General features: G+C 42.1%; 1 long non-coding RNA gene and 1 pseudogene across 1 annotated transcript; one reads left to right on the top strand and one right to left on the bottom strand.

Moving 5' to 3' along the window:
• Positions 1-2,002: 2,002 nt before the first annotated feature.
• LOC109909381 (uncharacterized) lies at positions 2,003-16,216 on the top strand. Its single transcript, XR_002257755.2, has 5 exons — positions 2,003-2,430; positions 2,743-2,959; positions 3,236-3,317; positions 13,184-13,238; positions 13,457-16,216. It is a non-coding gene; the product is annotated as an uncharacterized LOC109909381 (long non-coding RNA).
• A 1,996-nt stretch (positions 16,217-18,212) lies between these two features.
• Positions 18,213-20,543, bottom strand: LOC109909331 (dnaJ homolog subfamily C member 28-like; annotated as a pseudogene).
• Positions 20,544-21,636: the final 1,093 nt, after the last annotated feature.

The following is a 21,636-nucleotide window of genomic DNA, read 5'->3' as shown; positions in this document are numbered from 1 at the left end:
GGGGGGGTACTGTCACGAACCGTGCCGAAGACGGTGCCTCTTCCTGTTCGGGCGGTGCTCGGCGGTCGTCGTCGCCGGCCTATTAGCTGCCATCGATTCCCTTTCCGTTTGTTTTTGGTTATTGGTTAATTGGGTACACCTGTTTTGTATTAGGGTTTGTTTGTAGGGTATTTAAGGGCACTAGGCCCGCTGGGTATTTGTATGTCTGTATGTCTATGTCCTGGGAAATGTTTTTGTTACTTACCTTAGTTACATCATGTTAATCACATTAGCCTACCTGAGCATTAAAACAAAGCTTAAATGGTGCGTGCAAAAAAAAACAGCACCATATGGTAATCAGTTGGGTATGATTTGCATTAAAAGGTTTGGATGACTTGGCTATCATGCAATAGTACAGTTGTGGCCAAAAGTTTTGGGAATGACACAAATATGCATTTTCACAAAGTCTGCTGCCTCAGTTTGTATGATGGAAATTTGCATATACTCCAGACTGTTATGAAGAGTGATCAGATGAATTACAATTAATTGCAAAGTTCCTCTTTGCCATGCAAATGAACTGCCACAAAAGGACCAGCTGACATTATGTTTCTTTCGTTAACACAGGTGTGAGTGTTGACGAGGACAAGGCTGGAGATCACTCTGTCATGCTGATTGAGTTCGAATAACAGACTGGAAGCTTCAAAAGGAGGGTCGTGCTTCGAATCATTGTTCTTCCTCTGTCAGCCATGGTTACCTGCACGAAAACACATGCCGTCATCATTGCTTTGCACAAAAAGGGCTTCACAGGCAAGGATATTGCTGCCAGTAAGATTGCACCTAAATCAACCATTTATTGGATCAACAAGAACTTCAAAGAGAGCGGTTAAATTGTTGTGAAGATGGCTTCAGGGAGCCCAACAAAGTCCAGCAAGCACCAGGACAGTCTCCTAAAGTTGATTCAGCTGCGGGATCTGGGCACCACCAGTACAGAGATTGCTCAGGAATGGCAGCAGGCAGGTGTGAGTGCATCTGCACACACAGTGAGGCGAAGACTTTTGGAGGATGGCCTGGTGTCAAGAAGGGCAGCAAAGAAGCCACTTCTCTCCAGGTAAAACATCAGGGACAGACTGATATTCCTCAAAAGGTACAGGGATTGGACTGCTGAGGACTGGGGTGAAGTCTATTTCTCTGATGAATCCCCTTTCCGATTGTTTGGGACATCCGGAAAAAAATCTTGTCCGGAGAAGACAAGGTGAGCATTACCATCAGTCCTGTGTCATGCCAACAGTAAAGCATCCTGAGACCATTCATGTGTGGGGTTGCTTCTCAGCCAAGAGAGTGGGCTCACTCACAATTTTGCATAAGAACACAGCCATGAATTAAGAATGGTACCAACACATCCTCCGAGAGCAACTTCTCCCAACCATCCAGGAACAGTTTGGTGATGAACAATGCCTTTTCCAGCACATTGCCATAAGGCAAATGTGATAACTAAGTGGCTCAGGGAAAAAAACATCAATATTTTGGGTCCATGGCCAGGAAACACCCCAGACCTTAATCCCATTGAGAACTTGTGGTCAATCCTTAAGAGACGGGTGGGCAAACAAAAACCCACAAATTCTGACAAACTCCAAGCATTGATTATGCAAGAATGGGCTGCCAGCAGTCAGGATGTGGCCCAGAAGTTAATTGACAGCATGCAGGGCGGATTGCAGAGGTCTTGAAAAATAAGGGTCAACACTGCAAATATGGACTCTTTGCCTCAACGTCATGTAATTGTCAATAAAATCCTTTGACACTTATGAAATGCTTGTAATTATACTTCAGTATTCCATAGTGACATCTGACAAAAAATATCTAAAGACACTGAAGCAGCAAACTTTGTGAAAATTAATATTTGTGTCATTCTCAAAACTTTTGGCCATGACTGTACAATGATTTCAACTTCTTATCTTTCGCCTTGGCGGCTAAAACTGTTGGACATTCAAGACAGGCATGAATTCACACGGTCTAAAAATAGCATTGTAAATATGAACTCATACTGTGTAGACTAGAGTGTAGGCTGAAAACGGCATCGATAGCTTCTGTATTTTTATCATTTGCGTAGTTTGAAGCAAATGAATAGGTAATGGACACCGATTAATTGATAGAGATCATACATGAACTTCATTCCGTTTTTATCTGAACAGTTATCAATTGGAAATGTCAAACCAACTCTGATTAAGCAGAGATCAGAACTTGCCAGAAGAAGGTTGAGAAAGTCTTGATTAACAATGGCGAAGTTAACAACATAGCAACCTATTGGAAATTAGTTCACTCCGTTTCATGTCAGAAGAAACTCGTGGGGAGTAAAGCAAGAAAAAAAAAAGGTGCATTTTATTCTATTAATTTGCTGGCAAGAGTTCTGGAAGAAAAATGATAAAGCAGTTATAGCCACTCCTGGTCTTTGTGGTAAGTTTTCCCTTAAAACATTTGAGACCAAAAAGATAACAGATCAGCCTGCATAACATATTATAAGGTTATGGCCTAATGCAAAAGTCAAGTATGTACTGTTGTTATAATATGATATGTAGCCTACAAAAATTGCAATATTAGCTTGGTTATTATATTATACATGATTATAATTATCAATTCAATGTATTGTTCCTGATCATGTTAGTGATGTTGTTATTTATAACCCCATTGATATTGGGCGAGGACTTCGTATTCATGTCAAACTGCTGTCTAATTCCTTGCTCTTCTCTCTTCTGACCCCAACTCCAGCTCCTCTTACTCTGCCTCTGGCACCATGATCCCCTGGTTACCCGAGTGCTACATTGTCATGGGGGCTGTGCCGAGGTGGACTCCATGACAGAGGCGGTGGCCGGGGAGAGCTTCCTCATGGACTGAATCTCCTGTAAGAGGAGAGAGGAGGTCCAGGCCCATACCACGGTTGACTGGCACTTCAGAGCCACAGGAGAGGAGGAGTACATCCGCATAAGTAGGCCTACTACATAGTACTAGCTGTACTATATATTGTATATTATTTAGTGTGTATTATGTAAGTGTATAATGTTTTTGTAAAGTGTAATGAGACTTGTTAAATGCACTGTAAATAAAATGTGACTTGACTACCAAGACAGTAGAAAGGCTAAACATGACAATATGGAACAATTTGGTATAGAGGAATGAATGTGTAATACCATGGTTGAAATATTACATAATTTATACTCTGGGAGCGTATAAACACTGTGTGGGTGTTCTACTTTCTTTTTAGAGACTTCACTATGACCACCCACATCCCAACACCCTCCATGAGGACTTTAATGACCGGCTGGAGTGGCAGGGAACAATGAGGAGTAAGGACGTACAGATAGGAGCCGTCTTCATTCACAATGTCACGTTTAACGACACGGGCACCTACCACTGCACCTTCCAGTGCACCGTCTACCTCAAATCAAATCACATTTTATTTGTCACATACTCGTGGTTAGCAGATGTTAATGCGAGTGTAGCGAAATGCTTGTGCTCCTCATTCCAACCATGCAGTAATATCTAACAAGTAATCTAACCAAACAATTTCACAACAACTACCTTATACACACAAGTGTAAAAGAACAAATAAGAATATGTGCAGAAAAATATCTGAATGAGCGATGGCCGAACGGCATAGGCAAGATGCAGTAGATGGTATAGAGTACAGTATATACAGTGGGGCAAAAAAGTATTTAGTCAGCCACCAATTGTGCAAGTTCTCCCACTTAAAAAGATGAGAGAGGCCAGTAATTTAGGTACACTTCAACTATGACAGACAAAATTTTTAAAAAATCTCCAGAAATCACATTGTAGGATTTTTAATTAATTAATTTGCAAATTATGGTGGAAAATAAGTATTTGGTCACCTACAAACAAGCAAGATGTCTGGCTCTCACAGACCTGTAACTTCTTCTTTAAGTGGGAGAACTTGTACAATTGGTGGCTGACTAAATACTTTTTTGCCCCACTGTACATATGAGATGAGTAATGTAGGGTATGTAAACATTATTAGAGAGATTAAAGTAGACGGCACGCGTCAAAGTGATTGATTGATGACCCTGCGTCATGATGATGTGTGCATGTCTAAATATGGGGCTCCGCACTCGTCCCTCCTGTTCCTGTGGTCACGTGTTAGAGGGTGTGTGTTATTTTATATCTATATGGCATCCTTTGAAGTAGTCATGGTGATTGATGTCTAGGGGCCTGGTTGAACTGGGGGGGTTTGAGTGTTTGAACTTTTGGAACATGTATGTCCCCCACCCCCAGTTTTATTGCCCTTACGGTTGCTATCTATGAAGCAGGAATGTGTGTGTGTGTGTGTGTGTGTGTGTGTGTGTGTGTGTGTGTGTGTGGGTGTTAGAAACAAGGAATGTGTGTGTGTGTTAGAAACAAGGTCCCTTGGCATTGTGTCCATTTCAGGCTTTAAACAACAATTAAACAGCCATTTAAATAATATTTCTCAGTCTAGTTTCCTGTCTAGTTCTCTTTATATGTACAGGCACAGAGCTTCCAGATGGCTCCAGCTTAAGGATTTTCAGTGCATGTACACATGGGGAGATTAGAACCCCAAAGAAAAGATCCTAAAGGTAATTTCAGGTTTATCATGACAGCCACTTTATGAAAGGCCTTTACTTATGGCTAAACAGCTTCTACACAGCTTATTAATTAATGCTGTGGGATGAAATTAGGTGTTTCTAGGAGGGCTTAAACAAATCTACAGTGAAACAAACATATACACTTTACACACATATTTACTGACATTTAAAAAGACCACAGTAACATGACAGAATTTGTGCAAATGCGACAAAATCTGCTAGTGGATATTAAATGTACAACAGTAGTATTAGGTAACAAGCAATACGTGTTAAACATGTGGCACAGGCAATCATGACATCCTCTTTATGAAAGGCCTTTAACTATGGCTAAACAGTTTTCTACACATCTTATTAATTAATGATGTGGGCATACCCAGAATTTACAGGCAGGAACGATTGATCTACACATGGCGGGAAAACTTACGGAGTTTTGATGGAGCAGGCAAGCGTCTTTGAGTTGATGAATTCGAAAAGGATAATGGTCGGGGCTAACCGGACCCTCTATCTGAAAGAAATAATAAACATTTTGGAATTATAACATGAGTTAAAATGTAGGTACTAAATATTTTGAATTAAATCACTGGTTTTAAAAATGTATCTCACGCTTTAACGATAGGGGAAGAGGTCATTTCATATTTCGGCCAACACATCAAGATCTAACAGGGTTGAGTGGGGATTCATAGTACAACAGGAGGCTTCTGTAACCTGCAATACGTGTTAAATATGTTTTACATATATCCACGACTGAATGGTTTCACAAACTACATTTAAAGGTTTTGTCAGAAAGTTGTAACAGGCCTCATTCAAAAGTCTAGAGATGAACCTAGAGACACCAAACACATCACCGCTTAGAGCAGCTTGGAGATTATTAGCCATGTAAGTAGGGAGCAAAAGAGCGGATTTAACCAACTCTGTACAAACCCCGACACGGGGTATGATAACTCTGACGCGTACGTCTAATGATTATTGTAGATGTTTACAACTGAGGGAGTTGACAGTAGGTCAATGAGATGTATAAAGGCAAATTGACATAACGGACCTCAAAGACCAACAGCCTACTTAATAATATAGAATGCAGAGGTGTGTACTGAAAATGTAACCATTATAAAAATACAAAAAATACAAAAAATGTATCGAAACACCCCCTAGTTAGGGACAGAACGGGGACAGAACGTGGAGCATATACTTTAACACTATGTTACCACAGCTTTAGCGCAAACACACAGGCCCGAATATTTCGCTGCCAGGACAGATTAAAAAAGAGATGTGAATAAGTGAATCCCTCCTAATGGCTATTTCTGAAGGCTACTGGACATAAGTTATTGGGAAGCGACTGTTAGACGTAGATTCTCAGAAGCAAACTGCGCCCTGTCCTTTACGTAGCCCTTCACGATCACACATTTTTTAGGCGTAAATCCAAATAATCACATACCCAAGAATATTTATATATTAAAAAAAGAAAAGTGTGCACTCTGAACGACTTCGTAAGACAACAGGCAGCAGTCCCAGAACAGATAACATAGTCTGTGAAGCCCTCCTAATGGATATTTCGGGAGCTGAGTAAGTGAAGAATATATTTTAAGTTTTGTTTGAATATTATCGTGATATTATTGTAATATTAAACACGAGTTAATTGTGTTTTAAACAGTGGGGACAACGATGTATTTATTTATTTTATTTTATTTTATTAGGTATGATGGACATCGGACACATAGGGTGACATGGATGCATTAGGGACTCTGAACGACATCGGAGGAATCAAATCAAATCAAATGTATTTATATAGCCCTTCGTACATCAGCTGATATCTCAAAGTGCTGTACAGAAACCCAGCCTAAAACCCCAAACAGCAAGCAATGCATGTGTAGAAGCACGGTGGCTAGGAAAAACTCCCTAGAAAGGCCAATACCTAGGAAGAAACCTAGAGAGGAACCAGGCTATGTGGGGTGGCCAGTCCTCTTCTGGCTGTGCCGGGTGGAGATTATAACAGAACATGGCCAAGATGTTCAAATGTTCATAAATGACCAGCATGGTCGAATAATAATAAGGCAGAACAGTTGAAACTGGAGCAGCAGCGCAGTCAGGTGGAAGTTGAAACTGGAGCAGCAGCATGGCCAGGTGGACTGGGGACAGCAAGGAGTCATCATGTCAGGTAGTCCTGGGGCATGGTCCTAGGGCTCAGGTCAGTTGAAACTGGAACAGCAGCATGGCCAGGTGGACTGGGGACAGCAAGGAGTCATCATGTCAGGTAGTCCTGGGGCATGGTCCTAGGGCTCAGGTCCTCCGAGAGAGAGAAAGAAAGAGAGAAACAGACAGTATTATGTATTTTTGTATGAAAGGTCTTACGAACGTTGGAACATCTACAACTATTGAAGATGCAAAAAGGGGTTTTCAGAAATACATTGGGTTTGCAGATATGTATTATTATAAAAATAATATAACATTATTATCATAATCTAAAACACTTTAAAGGAGCTCTATTTCAAACATGCAAGGATATATATATATATATATATATATATATATATATATATATATATATATATATATATGATTACCCACTTTAAAACTGTTGCTGCAATATCACTTCTCAATGTGTGTACATTTCAAGCTTTCAACAGCAATAAACCAACCAGCTCAATAATGTTTCTCAGACTTACACACTGTTGAGTTTTCCTAGTTAGTAAAGAAACAACCACTAAGCAAAAACACAAAAAGTTGTAATATAATATGCATACAAGTCATTCTATACGGAAAACAGGTACATTTTGATTGATCAAGAATTCCCAATAGGTTTGTGTCACGCCCGGACCATAGTTTGCTAGGTATGTTTATAGGTTTTGTTTGGTATGGGTGTGATCTGAGTGGGCATTCGATGCTGTATGTCTAGTTTGTATTTTTCTGTGTTGGGCCTGATATGGTTTTCCCCATCAGAGGCCGGTGTTAGTCGTTGTCTCTGATGGGGAACCATATTTAGGTAGCCTGTGTTGTCATTGTTGGGTGATTGTCTATGTTAGGTGCTTGTGTCAGCACATTTGATATATAGCGTCACGGTCGTTGTTCATTTATTGGCTTGTTCAGTTTACTTTGTGTTTTCGTCATCCATTAAAACGATGCATTCACACCACGCAACGCTTTGGTCCGCTTCTTATTAACCATGACGATCGTGACAGCTTGATCTGATCCTCAACCCTATTATGACAGCATATAATGCACAGTCATATGCAAAACCATAAAACTCTGACAATAAAACAATGAAAACCTTAACACGACTACACGCATTGCCATTATTTTAGTTAACAGCCACCCATGGTGGAATTTGGTACTTTTTTCTTTGTACGTGCACCAAGCCGCCTAGGGGGGTGACAACCGTATTCACAATGAGAAATATAGTCTAATAAAACAAATGTCTGCATAATGAAAGACATGAAAACTGTATCCAACAATGTATTTCGATCAGTTTTAAACGGGGATATTGTCAGTAAGGTCACGGAGACTAACAATAGTTATTGTGGGAGGTTTAGGGTTAAAATATATGGGAAGGATCAGGAATGTTAGAGATTTGGTCACTGGGGGCGATTTTGAAAGAGGGAGATTAGAACCACAAAGTAATAGGGTGGTAAGAGATCCTAAAGGTAATTTCATATTTCGGTTTAGGTGTTATTAACTTTAGGGAAAACAATATTCAAACTATGTGGATTATTCAAGATCTAACAGGGATGAGTGGGGATTCATAGTACAACAGGAGTCTTCTGTAACATGCAATACGTGTTAAATATGTTTTACATACATCCATGATTGAATGGTTTCACAAACTCCCTTTAAAGGTTTTGTAAGAAAGTTGTAACAGGCCTCATTCACCAGTTTAGAGATGAACCTAGAGACACCAAAAACATCAACGTTTAGAGCAGCTTGGAGATTATTACCCAACATAGTCTAGAACCAGTAAGAACATAGATTGAATGATCGGCTTTGTGCTATTGAGCAAGAGGCCTGACCCATTTCTATGTAAGAAGCCACACTTTTTATATTCAGCTTCTGAATTAACTAACTCATAAATATGTTTTTAAGTCAGCTTAACGTATATACAAGTACAACATACTAGGTACATACACTTCAATCATTAGAATATAATTTGCATAATGTAGTTCAGATAGAGCACGATCAGCAGGGCGGGCGATAGAGTACACAACTGTATCAACGGCTTGAATTTCTGACAAAATATTATCGATGTATACAATATATTTGTTTATTAGACCTACCAACATAGAAGACAATAGTGTATATCATTGGTAACTGTTACGGCTTTCTTCGTTGAAGGAGAGTCGGACCAAAATGCAGCGTGGTTAATTCGATACATGTTTAATGAAGACAAAACACGATCAATACAAAAACAATAAACAGAACGTGAAAACCTATACAGCCTATTTGGTGAAATACAAAACACTGAGACAGGAACAATCACCCACCAACACACAGTGAAACCCAGGCTACCTAAATATGGTTCCCAATCAGAGACAACGAGAATCACCTGACTCTGATTGAGAACCTCCGCAGCCATAGACTATGCTAGACACCCCTACTCAGCCACAATCCCAATACCTACTAAAACCCCCAATACCACAACACAACACAAAATAACCCCATGTCACACCCTGGCCTGACCAAATAAATATATAAACACAAAATACTAAGACCAGGGCTTGACAGTAACTCCCGTTTTCATGGTTAATTGATAGGTGTTCCATTCTGTGGACTGAGAATCCAAAATATTTTGCACAACATATACGATTTATTAGACCTACCAACATAGAACACAATAGTGTATATCATGGGTAACGCCCGTTTTCATGGTTAATTGATAGGTGTTCCATTCTGTGGACTGAGAATCTGTCCTGGCCGCTAAATATTCGGGGCTGTGGGTTTGCGCTAAAGCTGTGGTAACATAGTGTTAAAGTATATGCTCCACGTTCTGTCCCCGTTCTGTCCCTAACTAGGGGGTGTTTCGATACATTTTTTTATTTTTTTAATGTTTTATAATGGTTACATGTTCAGTACACACCCCTGCATTCTATATTATTAAGTAGGCTGTTGGTCTTTGAGGTCCGTTATGTCAATTTGCCTTTATACATCTCATTGACCTACTGTCAACTCCCTCAGTTGTAAACATCTACAATAATCATTAGACGTACGCGTCAGAGTTATCATACCCCGTGTCGGGGTTTGTACAGAGTTGGTTAAATCCGCTCTTTTGCTCCCCACTTACATGGCTAATAATCTCCAAGCTGCTCTAAACGGTGATGTTTTGGTGTCTCTAGGTTCATCTCTAGACTTTTGAATGAGGCCTGTTACAACTTTCTGACAAAACCTTTAAATGTAGTTTGTGAAACCATTCAGTCGTGGATATATGTAAAACATATTTAACACGTATTGCAGGTTACAGAAGCCTCCTGTTGTACTATGAATCCCCACTCAACCCTGTTAGATCTTGATGTGTTGGCCGAAATATGAAATGACCTCTTCCCCTATCGTTAAAGCGTGAGATACATTTTTAAACCCAGTGATTTAATTCAAAATATTTAGTACCTACATTTTAACACATGTTATAATTCTAAAATGTTTACTATTTCTTACAGATAGAAGGTCCGGTTAGCCCCGACCATTATCCGTTTCGAATTCATCAACTCAAAGACGCTTGCCTGCTCCATCAAAACTCCGTAAATTTTCCCGCCATGTGTAGATCAATCGTTCCTGCCTGTAAATTCTGGGTATGCCCACATCATTAATTAATGAGATGTGTAGAAAACTGTTTAGCCATAGTTAAAGGCTTTTCATAAAGAGGCTGTCATGATTGCCTGTGCCACATGTTTAACACTCTTCTTCCGAAGAGGAGAGGCGAAAAGGATCAGAGGACCAATATGCGGCGTGGTAAGTGTCCATGGTTCTTTTAATACGTAAGGTACACATGAACAACTGATTACAAAAACAAGAAACGTGTGAAACCCTAAACAGCCCTATCTGGTGCAAAACACAGAGACAGGAACAATCACCCACAAACACACAGTGACACCCAGGCTACCTAAGTATGATTCTCAATCAGAGACAACTAATGACACCTGCCTCTGATTGAGAACCATACTAGGCCGAAACATAGAAATCCCCAAATCATAGAAAAACAAACATAGACTGCCCACCCAACTCACGCCCTGACCATACTAAATAAATACAAAACAAAGGAAATAAAGGTCAGAACGTGACAAGAATACTACTGTTGTACATTTAATATCCCCTAGCAGATTTCGTTGCATTTGCACAAATTCTGTCATGTTACTGTGGTCTTTTTAAAAGTCAATAAATATGTGTGTAAAGTGTACATGTCTGTTTCACTGTAGATTTGTTTAAGCCCTCCTAGAAACACCTAATTTCATCCCACAGCATTAATTAATAAGCTGTGTAGAAGCTGTTTAGCCATAAGTAAAGGCCTTTCATAAAGAGGCTGTCATGATAAACCTGAAATTACCTTTAGGATCTTTTCTTTGGGGTTCTAATCTCCCCATGTGTACATGCACTGAAAATCCTTAAGCTGGAGCCATCTGGAAGCTCTGTGCCTGTACATATAAAGAGAACTAGACAGGAAACTAGGCTGAGAAATATTATTTAAATGGCTGTTTAATTGTTGTTTAAAGCCTGAAATGGACACAATGCCAAGGGACCTTGTTTCTAACACACATACATAACACACATACACACACACACACACACACACACACACACACACACACACACACACACACACACACACACACACACACACACACATTCCTTGTTTCTAACACCCACACACACACACACACACACACACACACACACACACACACACACACACATTCCTGCTTCATAGATAGCAACCATAAGGGCAATAAAACTGGGGGTGGGGGACATACATGTTCTAAAAGTTCAAACACTCAAACCCCCCCAGTTCAACCAGGCCCCTAGACATCAATCACCATGACTACTTCAAAGGATGCCATATAGATATAAAATAACACACACCCTCTAACACGTGACCACAGGAACAGGAGGGACGGGGCGGAGCCCCATATTTAGACCTGCACACGTCATCATGACGCAGGGTCATCAATCAATCACTTTGACGCGTGCCGTCTACTTTAATCTCTCTATTATATAAAGTGGCATTGTGTAAAGTGGCTAGTGATACATTTTTTACATCAATTTTAGAGATGAGTCAGTATGTTGGCAGCAGCCACTCAATATTAGTGATGGCTGTTTAACAGTCTGATGGCCTTGAGATAGAAGCTGTTTTTCAGTCTCTCGGTCCCCGCTTTGATGCACCTGTACTGACCTCGCCTTCTGTATGATAACGGGGTAAACAGGCAGTGGCTCGGGTGGTTGTTGTCCCTGAAGATCTTTTTGGCCTTCCTGTGACATCAAGTGGTGTAGGTGTCCTGGAGGGCAGGTAGTTTGCCCCCGGTGAAGCGTTGTGCAGACCTCACTACCCTCTGGAGAGCCTTACGGTTGTGGGCAGAGCAGTTGCCGTACCAGGCGGTGATACAGCCCGACAGGATGCTCTCGATTGTGCATCTGTAAAGGTTTGGTGTTTTTTTCACCCTCCTTAGGGTGAATAGGTGTTGCTGTGCCTTCTTCGCCACGCTGTCTGTGTGGGTGGACCATTTCAGTTTGTCCGTGATGTGTACGCTGAGGTACTTAACACTTTCCACCTTCTCCACTACTGTTCCATCCATGTGGATAGGGGGCTGCTCCCTCTGCTGTTTCCTGAAGTCCACGATCATACCTCCCATTGGATAATGAATATATCACAGGGGAAAAGGAGGTGGAGCTTGCTTTTAAGTCAATCTCTCTTTAATGGTCTTTGTTGTGTATGTGACAAAGTCCTGAAGTTCTTCCCTTTAGTTTTTCAGTCAATCTGACCAATCTGACTCTTTTCCCTCTTAGTAAAAAAAATGTATCTTATGTAACACACATTTATGTGACAATAGGATGAATCCCAAAATACTGTTAAATATCCACATTTCCTTTTCTTACTTCCTCATCCCTACCAATTTAAAAATGAGGCCATTAACCAGCAACTTAAAATAATTCAGATTCACCTTGAACTCTACATGTGCTCTATAGAAATTAAATGAATGTATACAGTAAAGTACACATGATCTCTGCATAGCGCTCCCTTCTCCTCTTCCTATCCAATCGGTGGTGTCAGAGATCATGATGTACGTGCTGATCATGGTATCTGCAGCTGTGGATGTTTGTGGTGCTGATCCACTGCGACAACAAGATCTGGGCTGAACACGAGGCGTGGGACGCACGCAAAACCTTGAGGGCCCAAGAACTGGCCCTAATAAACGAGTGAGAGCCAGTCTTAACAATCTGCTAATGTATACTTCATACTGTGCAAATGTACACACCACAGAGATTATTTGTGAATTAAAGGTATTCTCCATTCTACTCTATACCAGACACTAACTTCACTTTCTATGTCATGTTTTCTCTCTCTTCATCCCTCTGTCTCTTTTACTTCCTGACCATTAACTCAGTCTATCTTTTGACATTTACAGACCTTTAGACTCAAAGGACAATTGTGATGGAGTGCTTCTGGAGTGACTTGTTATGGTGAGTTTGTTTTGAAATCCTCTCACATGATTGAAAGTGTGATTTTATAGGCTTGATTGTACCATAGATTTAACTGTAGACCGCTGACTGTAGAGAATAAGTTGAATTACTTTCACTATACTAAATTAGAACACATTTTACTGCAATCAAAAGCTTTTTTGCATTGCTTTTCTTAAAGCAGATGTTCGATCTTGATGTATTTTGTTTGTATCTAACAGGTAAACATCAAAGGTGGAGAACTCTGTCACAAGCAATTGATGTTGAGTGAGAGGTTGTTTTCCTGACACCACACTCTGAGCGCCCTAACCTCCTCCCTGTAGGCTCTCGTCGTTGTTGGTAATCAAGCCCACTACTGTTGTGTCGTCTGCAAACTTGATGATTGAGTTGGAGGCGTGCATGGCCACGCAGTCATGAGTGAACAGGGAGTACAGGAGGGGGCTAAGCACGCACCCTTGTGGGACCCCAGTGTTGAGGATCAGCAAAGTAGAAATGTTGTTTCCTACCTTCACCACCTGGGAGCGGACCATCAGAAAGTTCAGGACCCAATTGCACAGGGCGGGGTTGAGACCCAGGTCCTCAAGCTTAATGATGAGCTGTAGTCGATGAACAGCATTCTTACATAGGTATTCCTCTTGTCCAGATGGGATAGGGCAGTGTGCAGTGTGACGGTGATTGCATTGTCTGTGGACCTATTGGGGCGGTATGCAAATTTAAGTGGGTCTAGGGTGGCAGGTAAGGTGGTGATGAGATCCTTGACTTCACTTCACTTCATGATGACAGAAGTGAGAGCTACAGGCAATATTCATTTAGTTCAGTTATCTTTGCCTTTTTGGGTACAGGAACAATGGTGGCCATCTTGAAGCATTTGGGGACAGCAGACTGGGATATGGAGAGATTGAATATGTCCGTAAACAAACAAGCCAGCTGGTCTGCGCATTCTCTGAGGACGCGGCTAGAGATGCCGCCTGGACCGTCAACCTTGCGAGGGTTAACACGTTTAAATGTCTTAATCACGTCGGCCATGGAGAGGGAGGGCCCGCAGTCCTTGGCAGCGTGTCGCATTGGTGACACTGTATTATCCTCAAAGCAGGCAAAGAAGGTGTTTAGTTTGTCTGGAAGCAAGACGTTGGTGTCTGTGACCCTGCCACATATGTCTTGTGTCTGAGCCTTTGAAATTGCGATTCCACTTTGTTCCTATACCGACATTTTGCTTGTTAAATTGCCTAGGGAATAAGTACACTGTTTATATTCGGCCATATTCCCAGTCATCTTTCCATGGTTAAATGCAGTGGTTCGCGCCTTCAGTTTTGCGCGAATGCCGCCATCCATTCATGGTTTCTGGTTAGGGTCGGTTTAATAGTCACAGTGGGTACAACATGTTCAAATCACTTACACGGAACCATAACCGGCTGCGTGCGTGCTCCATCGTGCGCTATCGTGCATGAATTTATTTTGTCCCCCTACACCAAACGCGATCACGACACGCAGGTTAAAATATCAAAACAAACTCTGAACCAATTACATTAATTTGGAGACAGGTCGAAAAGCATTAAACATGTATTTAGCTAGTTAGCTTGCACTTGCTAGCTAATTTGTCCTATTTAGCTAGATTGCTGTTGCTAGCTAATTTGTCCTGGGATATAAACATTGAGTTGGTATTTTACCTGAACTGTACAAGGTCCTCTACTCCGACAAATTAATCCACACATAAAACGGCCAACCGAATCATTTCTAGTCATCTCTCCTCCTTCCAGGCTTTTTCATCGTTGAACTTATATGGTGATCGCATCTAAACTTTCATATTATTAATTACCACGACTACCGGCAAAACAGTTTGTCTTTCAATCACCCACGTGGGAATAACCAATGAGAAGATGGCACGTGGATACCTGCTTCTATAAACCAATGAGGAGATGGGAGAGGCAGGACTTTCAGCGCAATCTGCATCAGAAATAGGAATGACTTCTATTTTAGCCCTTGCCATCGCAGACGCTCGTTGGCGCGTGAGCAGTGTGGGTGCAATAATTGAATAACATAAATTTCGAAATTTATTTTGCGATGCTCGCAACGTGTCCGGTCTGGTCAGCATGTTAGGATTGAGGTCAGGGCTTTGTGATGGCCACTCCAATACCTTGACTTTGTTGTCCTTAAGCCATTTTGCCACAACTTTTGAAGTATGCTTGGGGTCATTGTCCATTTGGAAGACCCATTTGCGACCAAGCTTTAACTTCATGACTGATGTATCCTGCTCCATGTTGAAAGAAATTGCAAGTGTTGACACGCACCCTTTTATATGGTGACCACTTGTGGTTAACACTATGTGAAATCAATTAGCAATAATGACAATAACATTTTTAAATAAACTGCCTTTTTGATGATCTTTTTTGAGTCATGTAGTTAGAGTTGTGAAATTTCATCACATACTTGTGAAAATAGTACCAAAGCGATGAAAAAAAACTATTTGACATGATCAACCGATACTTTCGCTTGCCTAAGCATGTTTTAGGAATGTAATGACTGTTGTTTTGCAGGTGGGAGTGTTGAGTGTGATCGTCTAGACCTGCCACTATATTTCTTCGTAGTGTTTGTAAGCAGAATTTGAACTGTCATATATGGAGCAAGGCAAAATCTAATCAAATGTGCTCACTAACTCGGGACTTTTCCTTTTGTGTATGAAGGATGTTGTCACGCCCTGACCATAGAGAGCTTTTTATTCTCTATGTTGGTTAGGTCTGGGTGTGACTAGGGTGGGTCATCTAGGTATTTATATGTCTATGTTGGCCTGTTATGGGTCCCAATCAGAGGCAGCTGTTTATCGTTGTCTCTGATTGGGGTTCATATTTAGGCAGCCATTTCCCCTTTGTGCCTTGTGGGATCTTGTTTTTGTGTGGCTGCCTGTGAGCAGTCCAGTACGGTTCGTTTGTGCTTGTTTTGTTTGGTGAGGTGAGTTTCTATTTATTAAAATATGTGGAACTCTACGCACGCTGCGCCTTGGTCCATTCCTTATGACGAACGTGACAGATATATCTGTCTTGAACATTTGCAACATAGCCAGTGGTCCTCTGTCACAAACTAATCCAAAATGACCAGCAGGTGGCAAACTCTGCTATCGGAGGAGAATTTAGACCACACAACGTTGCAGTCAGTAAGGATAAATTATCCAGTTATTCCAGAGGTCACAGAAAAACATACAATGGGATTATAGGATATTGCTTTTGTATAGGCTTACACCAAACATCTAAAGGCACAGTCAAACAATATTTTATCTGCAAATTATGAGATTATCCCAAGGACTCCTTAGGTGCAGAATGCCTGGAGTCTACTAACTGGGATATGTTTATCATGCAGAATGGAGTTTTGACACAATTATATGTTGTTCATTCCGTCTGCAATGCTGAATGTTCACTCCACCGCTTAGGCCCCTGAAGGTGAGTCTCCAGGTAACACATGCATGCACGCATGCCCACACATGGAAAAGCAGTAGGATAGCTAGGACGTTTGGAGGTAATTTGTGATTTGCTCCTGTTGTAAACGTAATCTCGCCACTCTCCCTCCTGTCTGAATGCTGCTTTGTTCTACAGCCTAGCTCCATCTCAACCACGCATGAACATACACTGACTATACAGATATGACAATACAGACGTGACCACAAACTGACCATACACCTTACAGCACTGAAGCATGTTGACCAGGTGATCATAGCTATGGAGACAACTGTAACAGAGTTATTACCACACAGGTTTAACAGTACTGAAGTGTCCGGAACTGAACCACGATGTCCTGCGGTCATAAGAGTAAATCACACAGCACCACTACCATACCATGGGGAGGTTCTGACCTTTACCTCTGACCTGACATCTATGTCTCAATAAACGTGTTGACGTGGTTAAGGCTCTTTGTCTGCCACAGTGTGTGTGTATGTGTGGGAGCGAGAGAGAGAGAGAGAAGTCTTGGAGAGGAAGAGTAGGTGGAACCAGATTACCTTACAGTTTATACCCTTATGAGATATGATGACCTCGAAATCAACAGAGTACTCTATTTAAAAGGTCACCATCATCATCTTCTACTGGCGCCTTTGTGAGCAACAATAGCTTGAGCTTCCAAAGGTATTTGCACTCTTCATTTGACATATTTCTTCTATGATTGCTAATTTGTCCTACACTTATGTCTCAGATGTGTAACACCAAGTTCTCTCAGGCAGGTCAACAGAAACTGAAGCAGAAGCCATACGAGTAACTAAAAGCTACAATTACATTGATCTACAGCAAGAGAACAGAGAAGTGAGGTCCACAGCATTCGTGTGTGTGTTCATGTCGAATTGGCTGTGGTGTGTCTGTGTTAGACTTTCTACAATGTGTGTTTTTATGTGTGCCTCATTGGGCGAGTGTACTGACCAAGACTCTCCTCCCTTATCAGTTGACAGAGCAGCAGTACCCTTCCACAGCAGAGGTCAGCAATGCTGCACTTAAACGGCACAGAGCTGCAGACTCTCCTGCTATCCTTCCTACAGCAATGTCTGAATGGCACAGGTTTACTGGTCCCAGTACTCTCTCAGAACTACACTACCCAGCAGGCCATTCTCCCAGTGGGCGGAGCTATGCCTAAGGCTCAAACTCAGGGATTTGTGTACGTTCTACTGATGGTAGGTATGTTTAGTTTCTTCACGTTTGGTATCATGCTGAGCTACATCCGCTCCAAGAAGCTAGAGAGCTCCCACGATCCGTATCACCAGTACATTGCCCACGACTGGACCAAAGGACTCACCCTCCCACGGGCCGTCACACAGGCACTGCACGGGGCAGACACACGTATTGGAGACAACGGGAAGAAGCCCATGGTCATTTTCAACCCTGCTGCCATTGGAGCAGCTCCCAGGATAGATTGGGATGGATCGTGAGGAGATAATAGTGTTGATGTTCTCAATCCTAATATAACATATTATAGTCACGATGACAAGTGAGAAAGAGATTGAGTTACAGTACCTATTTTATTGCAATGCAATCATGGGCAGAATCTACCGCACACCCATTATCGACTAGTGAAGTTGCGGGAGGCAAAATGCAAAACTGGAAAAAGTCACCGAACACTTCCACTCATAGTAGTTTAGCATTCGGTCAATCGACTCTTGATGAAGGTCGACTAACCCGAAAGCTTACCTCCTATTTCAATATTTTTTCACCTGACTGGAAGTGTACGAAAAAATCTTCAGAGGTTTCTGTTTCCCTGTATTTGAGTACGTAGTTTCAGTCAACTGCTCATTCATAACGAACATCGAGTATTCTATGCTTTCATTCCTTCATTCAGCAAAGAAGCCAATCAATGTAATTAGAATCACTTAGCTTATAAACATAGACAAAAAGTATTTCATTAAATTGATTATTGTAGTCTAATACCATTACCATTGTGTCCTCAGGTCCAGACACTGACACGGTGTAGCATTAATGTAAAGCACAGTTGAGTTACAGTAAGGTCACGTAACCGTGTTGTGGTAGTGGCTTGTTCTAGTTTTCTGTGTGTTATAACACGCTACTGTAATCAACCCAATGTAGCAAAAACACTCCAAATGGCATAATAGACAAATGATTCAACACCTCCGTCTTATCCTCTTCAAAGTGTGTTGACACCTGTGTAAATGGATTATAGATAAAAGTTTGATTTGAAATATCCTTTTTTATCTAATTTTGCCTTCATGGTCCATTGTTCATTTGAGTAAATGCTGCATCCATGCCAGCAGGCCACCTTGCTAAGATGTGTTTTAATCTTATCTTCTACCGATCCCTTCTCTTTCTCTTCTCTGCTTCTCCCACTCTCTCACTCTCCCTCTTCCTCTCCTGTCTGCCTTGAATGGCTGCTTTCTCTGCGTGGTCGATCTCGTGCTCCAAACTGAAGTGGGTCATTTGCATGGTAAGCATGGGCGCAAATCCGGTTGAAGTTATCCAACATCTAACTTGAGTTTCTTAAGGTCCTCCGCCACCGCCCCACACAGTTGCTGCCACTGGGCATGCTCCCTGGGACCCGTGGGGTCGGTGAGCCGCGCCCAGCTCTACAGCAGTCTATCTCGGATCGGAGCGATGTCCTCTCTGATGTCATGCTGCATGACAATCCAGGGTGGCTGGTAGCCGTTGTCGATGAGGATGTGGTTGAGGGTAATTAGGTCATCGTACTGGTTGTGCTCAAACTTGTTGAGGGGCTTCCCGGCGTCACTCAAGTTGCGGAAGTCTCCCCGGGACATGGATTCCTGAATGAGGTCTTCCACCAGCCTCTCCACTGCCTGCGTGACCTTGATCTGCCGGCTGAGCTGGCGGGCGTCGCACTCCACCAGCGCCCCCTCGGCTGCAGCCGCTGTCTCAAGCTCCTTCTGGAGGTCTCAAGCTCCTTCTGGAGGTAGTCGAGGACCTGCTCCACTGCCCAATCCACTTGGAACTGCCGGTATTGGTGTTCGCGCTGGCTAGGCATCCCTGAGCCCACGCCCTCATAGCTCAGGTCGTGGCAGTGCTGAGGAGCCACATCTTTCACCTTCTCCTTATCTTCCACCAAACCCCCACAGCTCTGAAGCCGGGACTGGTGCGCCAGCAGACCCGCGCAAACAGTACCTCGTCTGCCGTAGCAACGGATGATACAGCGTGGCCATGCGCAGGTAGGCTTCTTTCACCTGCGCAGGGCTACTCTCACCCTCATCCAGAAGCTCAAGCTGTAGCAGCTGGTAGCTCTCCCGAAGGCTGCAGCTCACACAGGGACCAGAACTCAGTTTGCGGAGAAGGAACCGGGGGGCCAGGGGGAGCAGCATTAATCCCCACCGTAAATCAACAGCTGTATGGCGTAACTCATCTCTGCTGGTGACACACAGAGGCACACACCTGCCCAACAGTGACAAGAAACACGATGATGCCTGTTGTACTTGTTCCCACACTTAATTGTTAGCATGGGGATGTAAAACATGCATTTGAAAAGGTCACAGGATGCTTTTGATCCATTGTTTACATTTTGTTGGTAGCGGTCTAGCCTGAAATCCAGAACCTCTTTTGCTAACATGCCCCTCCTTGTACTCCATGTCATTGCCAGGGATTGGTAAGGAGTGGAATGATATTATAAACAGATTGGTGGTACCCACGCTGGTAGTAGTCCACTTTTTGATGGAATTATGCACTTCTTCATTTGACACGTACTGTCACATGCATTAAAGATACAGCATGTAACCTCACAGATATGTAATCGGTGACTACAGTAACTATGCCCGTGTTATGAAAGAACACCAGTAGCTAGCTGTCATCTTTATTACCCCGGTAGCTAGAAGCTAAATCGTGCTGAACTTCACGGCTAACTGCATCGTTCTTCGCGAGTTTTGGGTAAACAAAGTATCTAGCTAATGTTGGATTCTGTATTTTACATTATAGCCATTAGCATATATATGATTAAATATTATCTGATGTTGGTTGTGTGAGGTGTCTGCATTTGTGCACTGGAGCATCATTATGAGATTAAACAACTGCTTGCTACTTGCCTGTTTGTGTGTGACAAGAACTGAGTAACATGGTGTGACCTGCATGTTGCAAAACTGTAGATAACAGCCCAGCAGATGCTTTGTGTTTGTATGTAACAATATTGAGAACATGGTATGACTTGCTGTATCTTACAAAGTTGTGATAGGGAGGGGTGGTCATCACGAGGTTTAACTGAAATGGAAAAATACTGAACAACACAATAGCAGGAACTGAGCAACTGTTATAACTAGGGGGTGATACCAGAACAGTAGGAATCTATACATCGACGGAGGGAGGACTCCAAGAAGCGCCAAGAGGCGGGGACCCGCCTGAGCGCTTGCGATAGGCTGGGCAAGTTTAAACCACGCCCAGCCTCTACTGTGATAGGCCAACAGACGGGTTGGGACAATGTCTATCACAGTATAAGAACACTGTTTACATACATCTTGTCAGTTCTCTGTTCTGCCCTGCGTGGCATTACAGTGAGCCCGTATATACGAAAGTTGCATTTGCCATTTATTACTTAGCTAATATAAAATACATAGTATATGTTTTTTAAACTACAGATAGACACTGAAGACAAAAAGCTAATGTGAACAAATGTGGCTTTTGAATATGCTAGCAGCATGGTCTGTTGATTTTGTTTTATTACGTTTTATTTCTAATACATTGAGTTGACTGTTCAATATTAATTTGTTTTGTTTAAACGAAGCATTGTCACACAAGCCTACTAGATGACATTTTGTGCAAGTGGCCTGCATTTTTAAACAGATGATGTGTGTTATGGGTGTAAGATGGCACAGTGATGCCATCTGTTGGTAAATGTTCATTACTGCTTGAGATACCCGGATGTAATTGTGACGTACCTGAACAAGACTGGTTACTCGCATCAAAGCCTCTGTCTCGTCATTTAACAT

The sequence above is a fragment of the Oncorhynchus kisutch genome, linkage group LG2 (assembly GCF_002021735.2).
Source record: "Oncorhynchus kisutch isolate 150728-3 linkage group LG2, Okis_V2, whole genome shotgun sequence".
Taxonomy (NCBI): domain Eukaryota; kingdom Metazoa; phylum Chordata; class Actinopteri; order Salmoniformes; family Salmonidae; genus Oncorhynchus; species Oncorhynchus kisutch.
This window is presented reverse-complemented; position numbering and strand designations above follow the sequence as displayed.